Consider the following 17,901-nt stretch of genomic DNA (forward strand, 5'->3'; position numbering starts at 1 on the left):
CATGTGATCGGAGTTGCCAGCAATGAAAGCCATAAGCAGAGCCTGTCATTGGCATCCATGGAGCTCTCTTACCAGCTGATACCAGCAGCACTGCTTCCAATGAAACACAGAGTAGCCACTCCAGGGACTGGCAGCATTTAGCTGCCTATCGGTGCGGGGAGGGGAGGTCATCAAATAAAGGTGGAACTTAATCGTACTGGACGGGTCCAATTCATCCCAGCTGTAACTCGTGAAATCCCCTCAGGGGATGACGTGAGGTGATCTCCCAAGGCAGAAGGTTACCTAGGGAAGATGGTGGTGAAGGTTTCCAAAAGTAACTAGTGAATTCATCCGATGAAGTGAGCTGTAGCTCATGAAAGCTTATGCTCAAAGAAATTTGTTAGTCTCTAAGGTGCCACAAGTACTCCTTTTCTTTTTGCAAATACAGACTAATACGGCTGCTACTCTGAAACCAGTGATTTTTTGGTGTCTCAATTTTTGTGTGTCCCGCTTGAGGCCACAAAGAGCCCTGGTTTTAGGAGGCTGGCTGTTTAGTGCTTTCTAAACACCAGGCCCCTTGAAGGCATCCCAGAATCACAAGTGACTTCTGAAAATCTTGCCTGGGGTCTTTGCCAGGTTTCCCTGTGGGCTCCTAAAGACCCATAGATGCTACTGAACTAGAAATAGTTATACAGTGAGATGCTTGTAATAATCATACTTTGGACTTTGCTGTGAGGACCTCTAAGTGCTTTACAGAAGGCCAGATTCTGCTTTTGGGAGTGCAGTTGGTCAGCGTTTTTATTCCAGAATTAAACCACTGTATCAGGGAGCAGAATTGGGGCTCACAGACTGAGCTTACCTCTTTGGGGGAGCGAGGTGCTCTACCAGGGAAACACACAGGTGTTAAGTGTTTGACCCACTGTCTTAGGAGAGGCTCCCAAACTGTGGTCCACAGAGCAACTGCTGGTGATCCTTGGCGAGCTGGCTAGTCACATAGTACCGGCTCTTCTTCCTAATTTCCAGACGTTAAAATGCCTTAAAAGTAGCTAAAAATACATTCAATGCTTCCCTAAAGTGACCTTTTACAGGTCAGCGATTGCTGGAGTTGCCACAAGAAAGTTATGTGACTGCAAACTGGCGGGGAGGCAATCCACACAATTGTGAATTGATGAGGAGGTGTCCTTAAGAAAATCTCTCTATTAAGATATGGTCTGCAGGAGGAGAATGTCTGAGAAACCCAGTTCTAGGAATTCCAAAGGCGGCTTCTCTACTGGGTGCATACAGACTGTTTGACGCGATCTCCCCGGGGGGAGAGCCAGACCCTAGTGCAGAAACGACCATAGATATTCTAATCCTGCTGTTCATTCATCGCCTTTCATCCCACAGCTGTGGCTTTTTGTATTGCTGGAAAGAGCGTACATTTCCCCCCCTCATAAAAGTAAGTTTTATAGCTTCAATGAGATAACTACTTCCGTAAATCCCTGAGTCTTTAAGCCCGAATTATGGGACGGTGCGTCTGCCAGCACCGCAGGCCACACACACCAAAGGGCGTTTGACAAGCAGTAGGGATGGTTTATTACAGGTTTTTATTTTAATTTTGCATATTGGGAGAGACAATGCAAAAGCAGCGTGGGGTCTGCGTGGTGAACGGTTGGCCTTGGGGTTTGAAAGTTCCACAGAAGTGGGCTCCGTTGGTGAAAAAACACATCATTCATTTTTGCTATTACAGTAGCTGTTGGATTGACAGCTGGACTGCATCCACTGTACAACCTCAGTGCCTCCTTCAAGGCATAGTCCAGCTAGCTGCTTCATTCAGGGGCTTGGACAGATACAGGAGGAAGATTTCACATCTATGTGCCTAGCCATGGTTGCAGTCATCCCTGCAAAGCTCCCTGGGGGGAGGGGTTCTATTTTTGTCTCCCAGGAGTATCAAGAAGGTGGAATTAGCAATCAAATTTGTCCCGAAATTAGGTGATTTATATTTTGGAGGGGGAGCTTTGAAATCAATGGAGGTTAACCTTAAATGACTGCCCCCACTTATTAGTGGTTTTATCCACATCTATGCCGATCACAATATAGCAAAGCAGAAGCTAAAATAAACCCCAATTTGCCGACTCAGTGAGTGGAAGCGCTAAGAAGAAGGTAGAGGTTTGAGCCCCAGCTTTGCCTGGGCACAGATGGGGACTGGGTGCTCCTAACACGCTGGTAGGTAGATAGGGTGCAGTCAGCATCCCTCTGCAACACTGCTTTCCGGTCTGCAAGGGTAACTCCCCTGCTCCTCTGTCTCCACTCGACCTATTGGGCTCTGCTGCCTTCCATCCAGCTCCAGCCTATGGGGAACTGGGTTGATCCAGGCTCACAGTTCCAGAGAGGGGATTTGGAGCAGAGCACACACTCTGCGGTTGGACAACATGTGTCCAAGTGGCACCTCAAGCTAGCACAAACTAAGGAAGGAAGCGGGAGCCCAGTGTATTTACCTCCCATTCAGAGGGGCCGGTATGCGTTGGGAGGCACTGATCTACAGCTCCCCCAACAGGCCAGTTAGGAACAGCATTAGCTGAGCTGTTCCAGTTTCAACAGAGCCTTCCTGGCAGAGGGCAGAGGTTGCCTGCTGCTTTCATGCCTTTAGTTTTGCCTCCTCCCTCTCTTGGTGAGCATCAGCCTGCAGTGGGGGCACGGGGATGTAGACCCCAAGGGATAGCCAGAGGTCAAGCCCGTAAGCCTGAAAAGGCCTTGTGCTGCCTGCAGGGGAGAGAGACAAAAATAGAATTTGGGAAAAAACCAAGGCTGTGGCTGTCGCGCGGAGGAGCAAGAAGAGGAAAATCACCACAGGCAATTAGCGCCCAGGGGATCGTTGCTCTGCTGAGCCCGTCGGAGCCGTTCCTGACCCAAATCCGCTGACATGGTGGTACTTTGCTGAGGCTGCCGTACCGTTTTTCTAACCTCCCCACCCCCACCCCCACTTTGTTCTTGTTCTTCAGCCTTGCTCCTGAACAACAGCCCCTTGTTGTCAACACCTGGACTTGGAGCTGGCATTGCTCAGTCAGGAACCTTCAGCCTTCTGCCTCCAAAAAAGGACGAGAATTTATTTGCAGTTCCCTTCCCCAAGTTCACCTGAGTTCAGGCCAGCTCTGAGTCATGCTTGGCTGCAAAGCTGGCAAGTTCTGTGCAGCTCCATGGGTGGCATTTTATGCAGGTTATTTAATGGAATCATTTGCCTATGTGCAAAGAATTTGCATGGAGACGTATGTTTCTGGTCAACACGCTCTGCCCCACGGAGTGGCAGGGGTAGGGCATGGAACTGCGCAGAACTTGGCAGGTGGGGGTCAGTTGGGTGCTGGAGTGTGTCAAGGATGGTGAAGCTGCTGGAGTGGAATGGCTGCTAGGTGAGATGGGGGAAGGGTGTGTCTGGTGGGCGCTAGGGGGCTGGTCGCTGGGGTGTCCTTGGGGAGCTGGGGCTGGGCCATGTTGAGCCCCTCATCACCGCCGTGCAGAGAACAGAAGCTCCATTTTGCAAAGGGTTTTGAGACTTGGCTTCCTTCTGAAGCAGAACTAAAATGGAACATGGCTAAATTCTCCGCAAAGCAAAATTTCCCCAAACTTGTGTTCTGATGACACAAAACGTTTCATTTTGCTTGTCTTCTGTTTGGTATTGTACTTTACAATAGGCTGCCAGAAGCCGGGATGGATCTCACCCAGATTGCCCCATTCCACACACACACACCCCCTTCCGAAGCTCTGGGGCTGGCTGCTGTCAGAGAGGTGAAGCTGGGCTAGATGGACTGTTGGTCTGTCCCAGCAGGGCAGGTCTTATGTCCTTGTGCAGAATGCAAAGCAAAAATATTTTAAGTGGAAAAAATAATTTCAAAACATTTTAACACTGACAGAACATTTTTTTCCTGGTTTTTCTTCCAGAGTGAAATTGCGGCAGAATCGACCCCTCTTCACAAAGCATTTGGATTTCAGCGGCACTGGAATGTGGCTCCATCTAAGTTACTCTGACCAGCTGTACCTGTCGCCTTTGCCTGCACCTCCTGCTTTTGTTGCTGCTATGGCCTGCTCAGATCCCCACCAGGAGCTGGGAGAGGAGAGGTAGGAAGGCTGTCTCCACAGCAATTGCTGCTGGACCCCTGATAGCTGCGAGGAGCAAATGCAACCTGACCCCGTTCCCGCAGGACACGTCAGGAGCCAGCTGTGCGGTGAGAATGTATGACAGGGCCACCAGATGTGTGGGTGTCACGCTTGGCAGCATTGTAGTTGCTGCTTGCACCTCAAATCTGCCGGGGCTAAGGAAGCAGCATATATGCAAGATGCCGGAGAGAAAAGTGGCCAACGGTCTGTGGAGGCAGTTGTCAGGGCAGGGGACAGGGACTCCGGAAATTCAGGTTTGGTTCTGGGCGCCACCGCTGTTTCACCACGTGGATTTGAGCAAATTGCTCACCTCATTGCTCTGTGCCTCAGTTTCCCCATTGGTGAAATGCAGATGGTAATAGTTAACCGACCCTTTGAACATGCTTTGAGATCCCCTGGGTTGAAAGGAGCTGAGCAGGTGCAATGTATTGTGAGTTATTGGTTCATTGGCAAAGCTTTATATCATTGCTGTCCAGTGCCTCCCTTTCCCTGTGTCTCTTGGTCTCTTGGTCTCGGTTGCTGATGACTCTGTTCAAAGTGAGAACACACAGTTCACTGTTGATCAGATGACTCATTCTTTAACCATTGTAATGACCATAGAATGCCCTAGTCCATCTAGTGTGCTATTAAACGGAGGCCATTTGAAACCCATGCTTCACGGTTAGCACAGGGATGCTGCCCCTCCAGCAAGAGAAAATATCTGTATCCAAAAAGCTCTCAGTGAGTGGGCAGTCTGCAATGGTTGTGTCTATTGGCCTCCTGAGGCCGGGGATGGGCCTAGATTGTCAGGGGGCTGGGGTGTCTGCCTACCAATTAGTCATGACCTAAGCCAGTACCTTTAACAAGCACTGAAAATTTTTCTCTAATGGGATAAAGAGGGGATGAGCAGCCTCATTCCCCTGCACCCTCCCCCAGTGCACCCTCGAAGACACAGCCCCTCCATTGGGTGGGAAGGGGCTCTGGAGAATGTGATTGTCAAACTCCTGGATGGGAGCCGGCGGTTAATCTCCTACCATGAGACAGTTTGCTGCAGGGGCAGCCCCAGACCCATTGGGGATTAGCAACATCTGTAAAGATGTAAAACTAGGACATTCTATTTTCTGGTCCCCAAAACATGGGGCAGAGGAGAGGGTAGAAAAGTCAGCTCTGCCCCACTTAGTGCATGTGATCTGGCCATTCCTGGATGCTCTGCAGAGCCCCACATGTGCAGTTGGGTGCCTCTGAGTAACATGGTATTAGTTTTTTATGCTCAGAACCCACTGGATCCTTGCCAGAAGAGAGCTGGTGCATTAAAAATAACAGCGGTTTTGTTTTCTCCTCAAACAGCTTCTATGTCTTGTTCAGGTTGCCATGGCAAAAGGCATAAAAGGGATCCGTCAGACCAGTTAACAGCTGGAAAAGGGGCAGCTGCCAAAGGCTTCCTGCTACACTTCTAAAATCATGGCTATAAAAAAATCTCAAACTGAAACAGACCAGAGGAAAGGTCGTGTGTGTCCCTCCGCACCCTGGAGCAGTGTACAAAACAGGGAAGAGGCTTCAGGATGAACACTTCCAACGGTCTATAGTGTTTTACTCTGGAATACAATGCTGCCACCTGGATAAATACTAGAGCCGCGCTGGGGAGCTGTCTGATCTGATGAGAGAGAGACAGAACGGGAAGTTAGGACTCCTGGGTACTAACCCCAGTTCTGCCACTGTCACCTTGGGCGAGCCACCTAAACTCCCGAGTCGCCTTAATTCGCATAAAAGACAAGTGGCAGAGACGGCCCCCAGGTAATAACCCCAGAGCAGGAACCTTCCTCAGCTGGTGCAAAGCTGGCATGAGGATTCTCTGCCACTCCCCTGCACAGCCTCCATCACGCAGGCATGCTGGGATGGGTGCAGGCGTGTGTCACAGATGGCGGGGGTGTATCTATTGTGCTCTGTGTTCCAGCTATGCTGAGCAATAGGAAGCTGCTATAAGTTAAAGCAGACCCCAGGGTTGCTCTAACTTATACTGGAGTCTGAGCAGGCTCCCAGAATTGGGGGGTGGGTGGAGCGCAAAGGTGGCTTGGAACTACCTTTACCCCCTATTATGGGCTGAGAGGTGCAGTTCAGAATCTGGTCTCCCAGGTCAAATTCAGACCTGTTGTAAGCAGGTGTAAATCAGTTCCCTTGACTTCAAAGCAGCTAGCTAAAATGACTTACCTGTCATAGAGGGTAGCTGTGGGAGTTAAATCATGCTTATCAGCCGGTTTGGGAGTCTTAGGTGTGCTAAATGCAGGTGGGGGAGGGGTGGTTTTTGTTTTGCTATACGCAGTTCATTGCCTTTCGGGCCCATGGTCTGAATGAGACGCTGTTGATTGTGTGCACCTGTTCCTGCAGCTAGACGGCTACTGAGCTCCAGCCAGGCTGAGCAGTGATGATTTACATAGATCTATTACATGGGAGAGCGAGGAAAGTGCTTTTCTGTGGCCAAGATTATTTGGACCATTCCTTTGAAAGGAAAACCTGGTGCCTGGCCAGAAGCAATAACTAGTGGAGACTGACCCTAAGCAGCAGGTCAGGAATAAGAGCGGATGGAAGGAGCAGGGGGTGTCAGTTTCAATCAAGCTGAAGACACCCCAAGGTAAATGTTGATGTGGAGGTGGCTGGACGTTCCAAACTGGGCTGGCTGGCTTGCACGTTTTAATCTAACGGTTGATGGTAGTTAAATCAATGACTTATGGGGCATCTGGGCTTATTGGCTCTGCTGCACAACAGCACAATGGAGTCTTTATCTAAGTAGAACTGCTGGGAAGAGAACAAAGGGACTCATCTGAAGATGGCTTCCTGGGCTGGTGTCCTTCAACCTTCCCTTCAAAGAAAAAAAAATCCCTCCCTCCAAAAAAGAAGTCAAATCTAAGCAGCAGCAGTTTCTTATATTACTCCAGCTTGGAATATCCACACGGGCAGCAGAGCAAATGTTTGCTTCTTAGCAGCAAAAAAAATTGTTCTGAGTTCACTTCAGTTCACCCAGGAGGCTTATGATGAAGCAAGGTCCATCTTATTAATAGATTTAAGGCCAGAAGGGGAACTGTCCTGATAATCTAGCCTGACTTCCTGCATAGCACAGGCCAGAGAAATTCCTGTGCCAAGTTCAACAGACCCGTGGCTGAACAAGAATATGCCTTTGAGGAAGATGGCCAGTCTTGGTTTAAGACCCCAAATGATGGAGAATTTCCCACATTCCTGGTGAATCTGTTCCAGTGGCTAATTATCCTCAATTGTGAAAACATGCCCCTTATTTCCAACATCAGCAACAGAAGGAAAGTGAGGCTAAGCAGGAGGAACTAGAGGTCTGACAAATGGAAGGATCCTACTATCTCTGGAGGTGGTAGTAGCCTCTATCAAAGATGTTCCTCTCTTTGGAGAAGAAGTGGAGAAGTCTGTTCGTATGATCCTGCTGTTTCTTAAATGTGGGATTAGTTGCCAGTCTCTGACCCACCACAGGCCTCTCTTGTCCAGAGGGCATTCAGCAGTCTTTTCTCTATTGTCTTCAGAGGGTGTGGGGAACAAAATGCCAACAAAGCCACCTTCAACCTTCTTCAGAGTTCTCTGCCGTAGCCGAACCTGGTGGTGCATGTCATAGCATGGGCAAGTCATGCCTGACTAATCTAATTGCCTTCTATGATGAAATAACTGGCTCTGTGGATGAAGGGAAAGCAGCGGACGTGTCGTTCCTTGACTTCAGCAAAGCTTTTGACGCTGTCTCCCACAGTATTCTTGCCAGCAAGTTAAAGAGGTATGGGCTGGATGAATGGACTATAAGGTGGATAGAAAGCTGGCTAGATTGTCGAGCTCAACAGGTAGTGATCAACGGCTCCATGTCTAGCTGGCAGCCAGTATCAAGTGGAGTGCCCCAAGGGTCGGTCCTGGGGCCAGTTTTGTTCAATATCTTCATAAATGATCTGGAGGAGGGTGTGGATTGCACTCTCAGCAAGTTTGCAGATGACGCTAAACTGGGAGGAGAGGTAGATACGCTGGAGGGTAGGGATAGGATACAGAGGGACCTAGACAAATTGGAGGATTGGGCCAAAAGAAATCTGATGAGGTTCAACAAGGACAAGTGCAGAGTCCTGTGCTTAGGATGGAAGAATCCCATGTACCGCTACAGACTAGGGACCGAATGGCTAGGCAGCAGTTCTGCAGAAAAGGACCTAGGGGTTACAGTGGACGAGAAGCTGGATATGAGTCAACAGTGTGCCCTTGTTGCCAAGAAGGCCAATGGCATTTTGGGATGTATAAATAGGGACATTGCCAACAGATCGAGGGACGTGAGCGTTCCCCTCTATTCGACACTGGTGAGGCCTCATCTGGAGTACTGTGTCCAGTTTTGGGCCCCACACTACAAGAAGGATGTGGATAAATTGGAAAGAGTCCAGCGGAGGGCAACAAAAACGATTAGGGGACTGGAACACATGAGTTATGAGGAGAGGCTGAGGGAACTGGGATTGTTTAGTCTACGGAAGAGAAGAATGAGGGGGGATTTGATAGCTGCTTTCAACTACCTGAAAGGGGGTTCCAAAAAGGATGGCTCTAGACTGTTCTCAGTGGTAGCAGATGACAGAACAAGGAGCAATGGTCTCAAGTTGCAGTGGGGGAGATTTAGGTTGGATATTAGGAAAAACTTTTTCACTAGGAGGGTGGTGAAGCACTGGAATGCATTACCTAGGGAAGTGGTGGAATCTCCTTTCTTAGAAGTTTTTAAGGTCAGGCTTGACAAAGTCCTGGCTGGGATGATTTAATTGGGGATCGGTCCTGCTTTGCGCAGGGGGTTGGACTAGATGACCTCCTGAGGTCCCCTCCAACCCTGATATTCTATGATTCTATTCTATGATTCTATGATAGCATGTGTATCTGGTTAAACAAATGACACTAGAACTGACCAGTAGCCACAGTGGATCACATTTCCAGCCCCAGCTTCTGCACTGTCCTGCCCAGTTTTGCACTGCAGCTGTTACAGCACATGCAGAACTGAATGCACACCATTTTACATGGGAAAAATATGTTATTTGTAGGTGATGCAGGAGCAGATTCATGCCTGGTTTGTGCATATAAAGCTTTTGACACTGGAATTGCAATAGCTGGATGTGCAGCTATCAGTCCAGGACCCTTTCCATTTTGGAGGGTTCTGATCTGAATCCCTGAATCCTAGGGAATCTTACGTCTATGTCAGATCCAAAAGGGACTTGGTTCTTGGTTCAGACTTGCATGCAGCCAAAACAACATGAGACGAAATCTTGCCAGAACAGCTCACGAAATTACAGCACAGTTGAATCCAAACCCCAGCACTGCTACGTTATGATGTAGGGTGAATCTCCTCTCTAGCCATTTAGCGGAGACTTCCTGTGTCTCTTTACATCATCAACTCTCCACCTCATTTCAGATCATAGATGAATGACAGATCTTCCCCACCCCAGGCCTCACTTCTTAACTTCTCTCTCCCATTACTACCAGTATTTAACTCTGTAAAGCAATCTTGGGGAGATAGTTTTGTATGACAGACACTCCGATTTCATTCTCCAGACCTGTAGCTCGAAAGTTGTACCTATCACCCACAGGAGTTGGTCCAATAAAAGCTATTCTGTCACCCATCTTCTCTCTCTGATGCTCTACAAAATAGTCGTGTCATGAATGACCATGCTCAACGTATTGCCAGCCAGATCTCATGGCCTTGTTACATTATTCTAATATATCATAATTTACACTCTCCAGCTTGTCAAAACCTTTCTTCTCTCCCTGAGCAGCTTTATGTAGCCGTTCAGAAGGTCTGTCTGCAGTGAGAGCAGCAGATTGAAGTTGGAGTATAGTGGGGCCTGGTAATCTATTAAGAGAACAGCTGTCATATATGACCCCCATCTGCTGATTTGTATCATGTTGTTCAATGCTTCAGAATTTGAAACAAACACCTGGTTTGATTACAAAAACCATAAGGCAGGTTTTCATAGGGTCATAGACTCTAAGGCCAGAAGAGATCACTGTGATCATCTACTCTGACTGCCTGCATAACACAGGCTCTAGAACATCCCTGAAATAATTCCTGTTTGAACTAGATCTGATCTTTTAGAAAAACATCGGGTTGTTTCTGGTTGGGGTCCTGCTATGCAGCGATTGTAACAATCTAATCGTTTGCCATCGGCTTGGTTCCAGTCCCGGTCAATTTCAACCCAAAGAAGAGGGAAGAATTGGTTACAACAGTCATAACTCCATGTCATGCTAGTGTAAAACCGACAGACCTCAGTCATCGGCGGGCAGGATCGAACCTGCGACCTTTGGAGTTTAGTGCATGAGCCGCTACTGCATGAGCTAGAAGTTGACTGGCTCTTAGCAAAGGGTGTAGAGTAGACTCATAATCTCTCTCTAAGTGGTCTTGGTGCCACTAGATGGGACAGAACACCACACCCAGGAGGTGTGTGTGTTTCACTCGCCCTGGTGTTAAAGGTCCACCTAGCGAGGAAGAAGCCTGTTTACTAAGGGGAACCAAGTGCTATGAAAGAACATGGGGAGAACTCAGATGAAGGCCATGGATGCCCCAAATCAGTAAAGTCAAAGCACAAAGTGAAATGAGGGTCAGAACAGCAACACTGTAAAAATGTACCCTGCTTTCTCAACAGCTCTGATCCACTTTAGCTTGGAGGGAGCAGAGAATCAAGGCCCTCTGATGTTAGGGGTGAATTTGGGTGTGTTTTTCTCTTTGCTATCAGCTGGGCACCTCTTTGAGCTGTGGCATCAGGTTCCAAATTCTGATCATGCACCAACTTGCCCTGTGACTCCCCTTGGAGCATGTTTATGTTGTGGCATCAGACATGGAGAACAGAGAAGATGCTGTTTTACCTCCAAGGGCATCCGCACCAGTGCCGTGGACAGCAGAATGCAGGGCAGTGATTCCATGTGGCCAGGTTAATTTTGTTTCTGGAGGGCCATGAGATGGCAGGTGCAGTTTAGGGGCCTGATCCCAAGAGGTGCTGAGGACCCACAGCTCTCACTGCTGTGCTGACAGCATTGGGGAAGATAAGGCTCTACAGCAAATCAAATACTATGGAAACATCATGGGAAGAACAATTAATTATGTTCCACCCACATGGTTCCTCCTATCACAGTTAAAGCTGGGATAGTCCCTCCCCACATACTGCGTGCTCTTTACCAGAATAGACATTGGGTGTTTTAACTGGCTCCCTTGCTGTGGTTTGGCATCTTGTGCACCAGTCCTATTTTGTGAGTCAGAAGCAATATGTGTGGTCTTTCCTGTGTGTCGCTCATGTGTGCACTGATTCACATGGGGCAGATTCCTCCATTGGTCTTAGTGCAACTCTGCTGATTTACATCGGCTGAGATCTGGTCCGGGAGCTGGCTTTCAGAGAATTAAGACCCTTTGAGTCCTTTAAATAATTGCTTGCGGTCGAGGTCTGTATTTACTGTGTAATTTCATGCAAGTGATCTCACTGCTGGATGTTATTTTTAAAGTCCCTTGCAATTTTTTTTTGTATTATTAACCCAAATACCAGAACAGCTGGGACACAGAGATACAATCAGTGTTGTGATAGGAAAGCAATCAGAATAACAGCGCTACTAGTAGATCAGTGGAGCATAAAGCCCACTTGCAAACGTTTGGCCCAGTCCTGCTTTCCTTGACATCCATGGGAGTTTTGGCATTAATGTCAATGTTAGATTACCTGATGTCAAAGGCCATTACCTACACACTTACCAAACATTCCTAATAATAATCTATAACATTTATATACACGCACATGTTCAGAGTGCTTCACAATCATTCCATGTGAAGGAGGTGGTTACATTTTGTCCCTGATGAATGGAGAAAAAAACAGAGGCAGTGAGTGGAGAAGCAGCTTGGGCTAGTGGATAGAGCACTGGACTGGGAGTCAGGAGACCTGGGCTTTCTCCCATTGAGCTGCTGTGTGACCTTGGACAAATCACTTCACCTCTGTTTCCCCTGCGTCTGCCTTGTCTGTTTAGATTGTAAACTCTTTGGGCAGGGGCAGCCCCAAGCACAGTGGGTCCCGGCTCTCAAGTGGGGGTCACTAGGTGCTGCTGCAATACATATGGTAAGTCACCATTTAAAGTGGCTCACCTGAGAGCACCCAGCAGCAGATGGGAATTTGGTATCTTCTGCCACGTGTTCCTTCATTCCTCCAGCCCAGGCTGCCTCCAGTGTGCGTTAGGAAGGAAGTCATTTGGTTGGAAGCATCCTCTAGTGGGTCCCTTCATCGTGGCTTAATTTAAAGACCGATCTAAAGAGCAAACCTTTCACTCCCCCTGGGAATCCTAGGGATTTTGTTTGTAAGATTACTCGGGCAATTTTGCAATATTTGCTATTCTGGTAAAATAGCTATATAAAGACATGTACCATAAAGTGCTATTTTTGCAAACCCAGGTTGCCAGATCTGATATCAGCACAGTGGAGTCTAGCTCATGCTCGCAGGCACACGTGGGACAAAGGAAAACACCAGGCTATTAGCGTCTAAAAGAATCACAGTTTCAGGATGTAAGGTAAACAAATTCCACCCTAGCACCTAAAGCCTTAATAACAGGGGAATTTTATGATGATCTTTGCAAGACCTTTTGGAATCATATAAATATTTATGTTGCTCTGCCCCATAAAGTTGTTTCCCCCTTCGGCTCCAGGAACGATTAGTGCAGCTCTGTCATGCAGCAGCATCTGTGACATGTCGTCTTTGCTTTTGTTGCGGTGATTTATCTCTCCAAATACCTGGCAAGGGCTGGGGTTTGAAAAAACACTTAGCTCTGAACTGTGATTAATTTTAAACACATGCAGCCTGTCTTTCCCGAAAGAGAAGGGCTGCTAATGTCTTTCCCTCGGTCCACCTGTAGCAAAGTGGTGGCAGGGAATAGACTGTGGCTAGCTATGAGTGGGGCCATGAGGGCTGGGGGGTCTGGAGGTGCTAGGAGCTGGGTCCTTTATCCTGTGAGCTGTGCAAGGACCAAATGCAGCCTTGGTCTGTGCTCTCCCAGCGTGCAAGGACTCGGGGCCCTAGCTCTGATGGAGTCACTAGAAGCACCATAGGGATGGGTTGATTGGCACCCTACACCTTCTTATAGATGTTATATGCACTTCCCTACTGCGCTCTCAAAGACACCGGTCTAGATTCAATCCTTTTGCATTGGGCTAGTGCAAAGCAGCTGTAAACCAGTGGAGCCAGCTGGCTGGGCATTCCCCTAGGGTGAGGGCATCCCTAGATCATCTTAGAGTGGGAATACGTAACACTTATACTTCCATCCTCTGGTGTAAGGACTGTTTTGCTCACAAGGCTGGGAGGAAGATGGCATGGCCAGAGCCCTGCTACACCCTGGTAATCCCCAGTTCGCATACTAGCCAGCTGGGGTAGTTTAGAGCAGCGCTGAGGCTGCTCTAAACTATGCTGGGGACTGGGCCAGTATAGGAGTGGGCTCAGGATGAAGGAGCTGCAGACAATAACTGTGATCCCCCTCAGCTGCAGCTACCACGAATTGGACACAGCAGAGCATCTGGGTCATTGGCCCTGTCTCTCAGAGCTGGTGTAGAAACCCAGCCCCTCCACTGCAAGGTGAACAGAGCCCTCAGACAGGAGGGCACTCAGATGAATGGCTGCAAATTTTGGCTTTACTGGCTACTGGCACAGCCAGTGGGCATGGGACTCTCAGCATGAGTCAGTTGTTACAAACATTTGGCAAAAACCATTACACAGAAGCAATCCCACACAAGGGAGGTGGGGATTAATAATAAGAATTTTAGTTATAAGCTGGGGACACATCAATTAGAAGTAACGGAGGAGGAGAAGGACCTTGGAGTATTGGTTGATCATAGGATGACTATGAGCCGCCAATGTGATATGGCTGTGAAAAAAGCTAATGCGGTCTTGGGATGCATCAGGAGAGGCATTTCTAGTAGGGATAAGGAGGTTTTAGTACCATTATACAAGGCACTGGTGAGACCTCACCTGGAATACTGTGTGCAGTTCTGGTCTCCCATGTTTAAGAAGGATGAATTCAAACTGGAACAGGTACAGAGAAGGGCTACTAGGATGATCCGAGGAATGGAAAACTTGTCTTATGAAAGGAGACTCAAGGAGCTTGGCTTGTTTAGCCTAACTAAAAGAAGATTGAGGGGAGATAGGATTGCTCTCTATAAATATATCAGAGGGATAAATACCGGAGAGAGGGAGGAATTATTTAAGCTCAGTACCAATGTGGACACAGAACAAATGGATATAAACTGGCCACCAGGAAGTTTAGACTTGAAATTAGACGAAGGTTTCTAACCATCAGAGGAGTGAAGTTTTGGAATAGCCTTCCAAGGGAAGCAGTGGGGGCAAAAGATCTATCTGGCTTTAAGATTAAACTCAATAAGTTTATGGAGGAGATGGTATGATGGGATAACATAGTTTTGGTAATTAAATATTCATGGTAAATAGGCCCAATGGCCTGTGATGGGATGTTAGATGGGGTGGGATCTGAGTTACCCAGAAAAGAATTTTCTGTAGTATCTGGCTGATGAATCTTGCCCATATGCTCAGGGTTTAGCTGATCGCCATATTTGGGGTCGGGAAGGAATTTTGATCCAGGGCAGATTGGAAGAAGCCCTGGAGGTTTTTTGCCTTCCTCTGTAGCATGGGGCATGGGTCACTTGCTGGAGGATTCTCTGCTCCTTGAAGTCTTTAAACCACTATTTGAGGACTTCAATAGCTCAGACATAGGTGAGAGGTTTTTCGCAAGAGTGGGTGGGTGAAATTCTGTGGCCTGCGTTGTGCCGGAGGTCAGACTAGATGATCATAATGGTCCCTTCTGACCTTAGTATCTATGAATCTGTTGCCTAATGGTTAGGGCAGGGTTCTGGGAGTGGGGACCTCTGTGTTCTCTTCCCAGCCCTGACAATGACTGGGCGAGGTACTTGCCCTCTTTGAGCCTCAACGTACCCCTCTCCGGGGTGTGTGCGCAATACTACCCTCGGGGATGCTGTGAGGATGAATTAATAAATGGCTTTGACTAGTCGCCAAACGACGGCAGAGTCTACTACTGCTGCTTCAAGCAGCATGGGGGTAGCCCATACCATGTTTTGGGGGTGATTGGAGTGGAGGCATTTGGGGGCTTGTGTTAGTTTCATTGACGCCAATGGAATAGCTGTGATGTAAAGTTAGAGTGAGGTCAGAATTGGCTCCTTTGACCTCATGCTAGGCCTGGCACCTTTTCAGAAGGCTGCAAATCGGCCTTGCTGCTCTGAACGCACCAGAGCAAAGCTGAGTCACACCAGCTGAGGGCAAGGCTGTGAAAATGGATGGAATTGTGTGTGCTGCCAAGAACGAGTTTTGGCCTGTGTTGTGTTCATTAAGACCTTACTCATAAGAGCAGTCCCACTGGGCTGGATTCGGAGCTCCCTTTGGAGCTACTCCTGATTTAAGTAAGTGTGCGATCAGGGCCGGGCCGGGCCCAAAGGAGGGGCTGTTGGTCTAAAGGCTGCAGGATTAGGCCCTGCGTTAATTAGGCCTGGTGACCGGACTTTTCCAGTGCTTTGCCGTGTTTATGTAAGGGCCTTGCTAACTGCACCGTAAATTACAGTCAGTGGCAGTCATGGGTTATAGTTAACGGACGGGTGTTTTGATAAGACTGTTTTATGTGAGCTGCTAGAAAAATGAGCCATTTTTCCATGGGAGTGGCAGTAACGACCAGTTACCATATTTATTGAAATAGAGGTCAGTATGAAAAAATGACTGCCTCTATGGTGGTCCCAGCATGACCTCTGGATTCCCAGTACTGAAAAAGAGCTAACTGATGCACCTAGCAGATAGTATCACCAGAGCCTGTCTCCAAGGCAGAGGCTGGACCGTTGCGATCACAGACTATTTCTGGCAGGTTTAAAAATAACTCCCTTGTTTTCCTGGATGGCAATCAGAAGAGTAGTGCTGTAATGATGTATATTAAAAGAGAGCTGTTGGTCCCAACGGAGCCCAAAGCAGGAGCCCAGTCCTGCGTTCCCTCCCAATGAAATCCCTCACAGCCCTGTGTGAGCAAGGCCATGTCTACATTTAGGGTTCCCAACTTGGTAATATTTAAAAACTGGACACTCCAGTAGGGGTGCTGGAACCTCCCCTGCCCCGCCTCTTCCCCCGAGGCCCCACCCCTGCCCCGCCTCTTCCTCCTGAGGCCCCGCCCCTGTCCACTCCTCTTCCCCCACCCCTCATTGCTCACTGCTTTTCCCCTCCCACCCTTACACCCGGGTCACCTGGCCACCCTATCTACATTAGGGGAGCTATAGCGGGTAGCTATGGTGCCATAGCAAGGCTGGCATAACCCCGGAGTGTGGACGCAGCCTACTGCAATGCAAGGGATTTTTTCCCTCACAGTAGGTAATCCACCTCCTCACGTGATGGTAGCTAGCTCTCCGGAAGCATTCTTCTGTCACCCTAGCCGTGTCCACACCCACATAGCTGCCGTGCTCAGGGGTGCGGATTGTTATAGCCTTGAGTGCTGTCACTGAGCGCCCTGAATTTTCGGTGTAGACCAGGCCTAAGGACTGTGTGACGGATCCCCAAACAAGAGCACGCGTCTGTGTGATCCAAGGAGACAGGGCTGGATCCCAATCTGGTATAAATCACCATGGCAACATTGACTTCAGTTTACCCCACTGACTCTGATTTACACCAGCTGACTTTGTTTAGCTTTTAATTGATGGCTTGAGTTTAATATTAGGGGATTTGGGGGGGTGGGGTGGGGTGGGGAGGTTTCTCTGTTTTGCTTATTGTGTTGCCCCCAAGCTGGCACTTTGGTTGGCAGACGCATTAGCCCCTTTGAAACCTGCTGGAGCAGGGAGCTTCAGAGATGACAGCAACAGCCAGTTGCTACAGCAACAGGCATGCTACAAATCTCTTATAGCAAATGAATGAATGGAAGCAGTGAGACCTAGTGGTTAGGACTGGGGGCCAGACTGCCTGGGTTCTATTCCTGACTCAGCTCGGAGTTGGGGGGAACTCCATGGAGTTCAGGGAAGTCACTCTGGATTTTCACTGGCCTAATGGGGAGCTGAATCGGACCTACTGTCTTCAGCTGTGTTTGGTCACTTTCTAGAAGAAGTTGGCCTCTGTTGACCTTCAACTAACTGTCACGTGAAAAAATATATAAACGCCAGCTGAGCTGCATTAAACTGGGCCGGGCAGATTCACTTCCCAAAGCATCTGGGATAGCTGAGACAATACTGCTGATGTACTCTGTGTGTTACAGCAGCCCCTGGAGGCGCCACACAGAGATCAGGACCCCGTTGTGCTAGACACCGGACACACGAATAACAAAAACCTGGTTCCTGCCCCCCTCCCCCAGCGCCCCAGCACTCCCAGTCCAGGTAAACCAAGTCCCATGCTATTACTTGCTTATTTTCTTCGGATGCTCTGAGTTTATTTAGACAAGCGCCCCCATAATTACCCAAGACATTTCCTGTGGACCAAAGCAAAACCTCCTTGGGCGCTACATTTCAGAAGGGATTTACGGGTCAGAAGGGCAGCCCAGTGGGTAGCGCACTGGGCGGCAGCTCAGAACGCCTCGGGTCTATCCCTAACTCAGCCACAGACTTCCTGTGTGACCGTGGGCACCCGGATCTTGCCTGGGGTCTCCCTGTGTTTCTGTACGAGAGATGATAATGCAGTCTGGACCCAGACAGCACAGCGTGCAGAGGAGATGACATGATCACATATACATATGTATTTATTACAGAGCCACTGCACTTCCTTGGGTGGCGGCTGAAATAGTTGATAGGCTCGTGGGGAG

Source organism: Lepidochelys kempii, chromosome 10, assembly GCF_965140265.1.
Source record: "Lepidochelys kempii isolate rLepKem1 chromosome 10, rLepKem1.hap2, whole genome shotgun sequence".
Classification (NCBI taxonomy): domain Eukaryota; kingdom Metazoa; phylum Chordata; order Testudines; family Cheloniidae; genus Lepidochelys; species Lepidochelys kempii.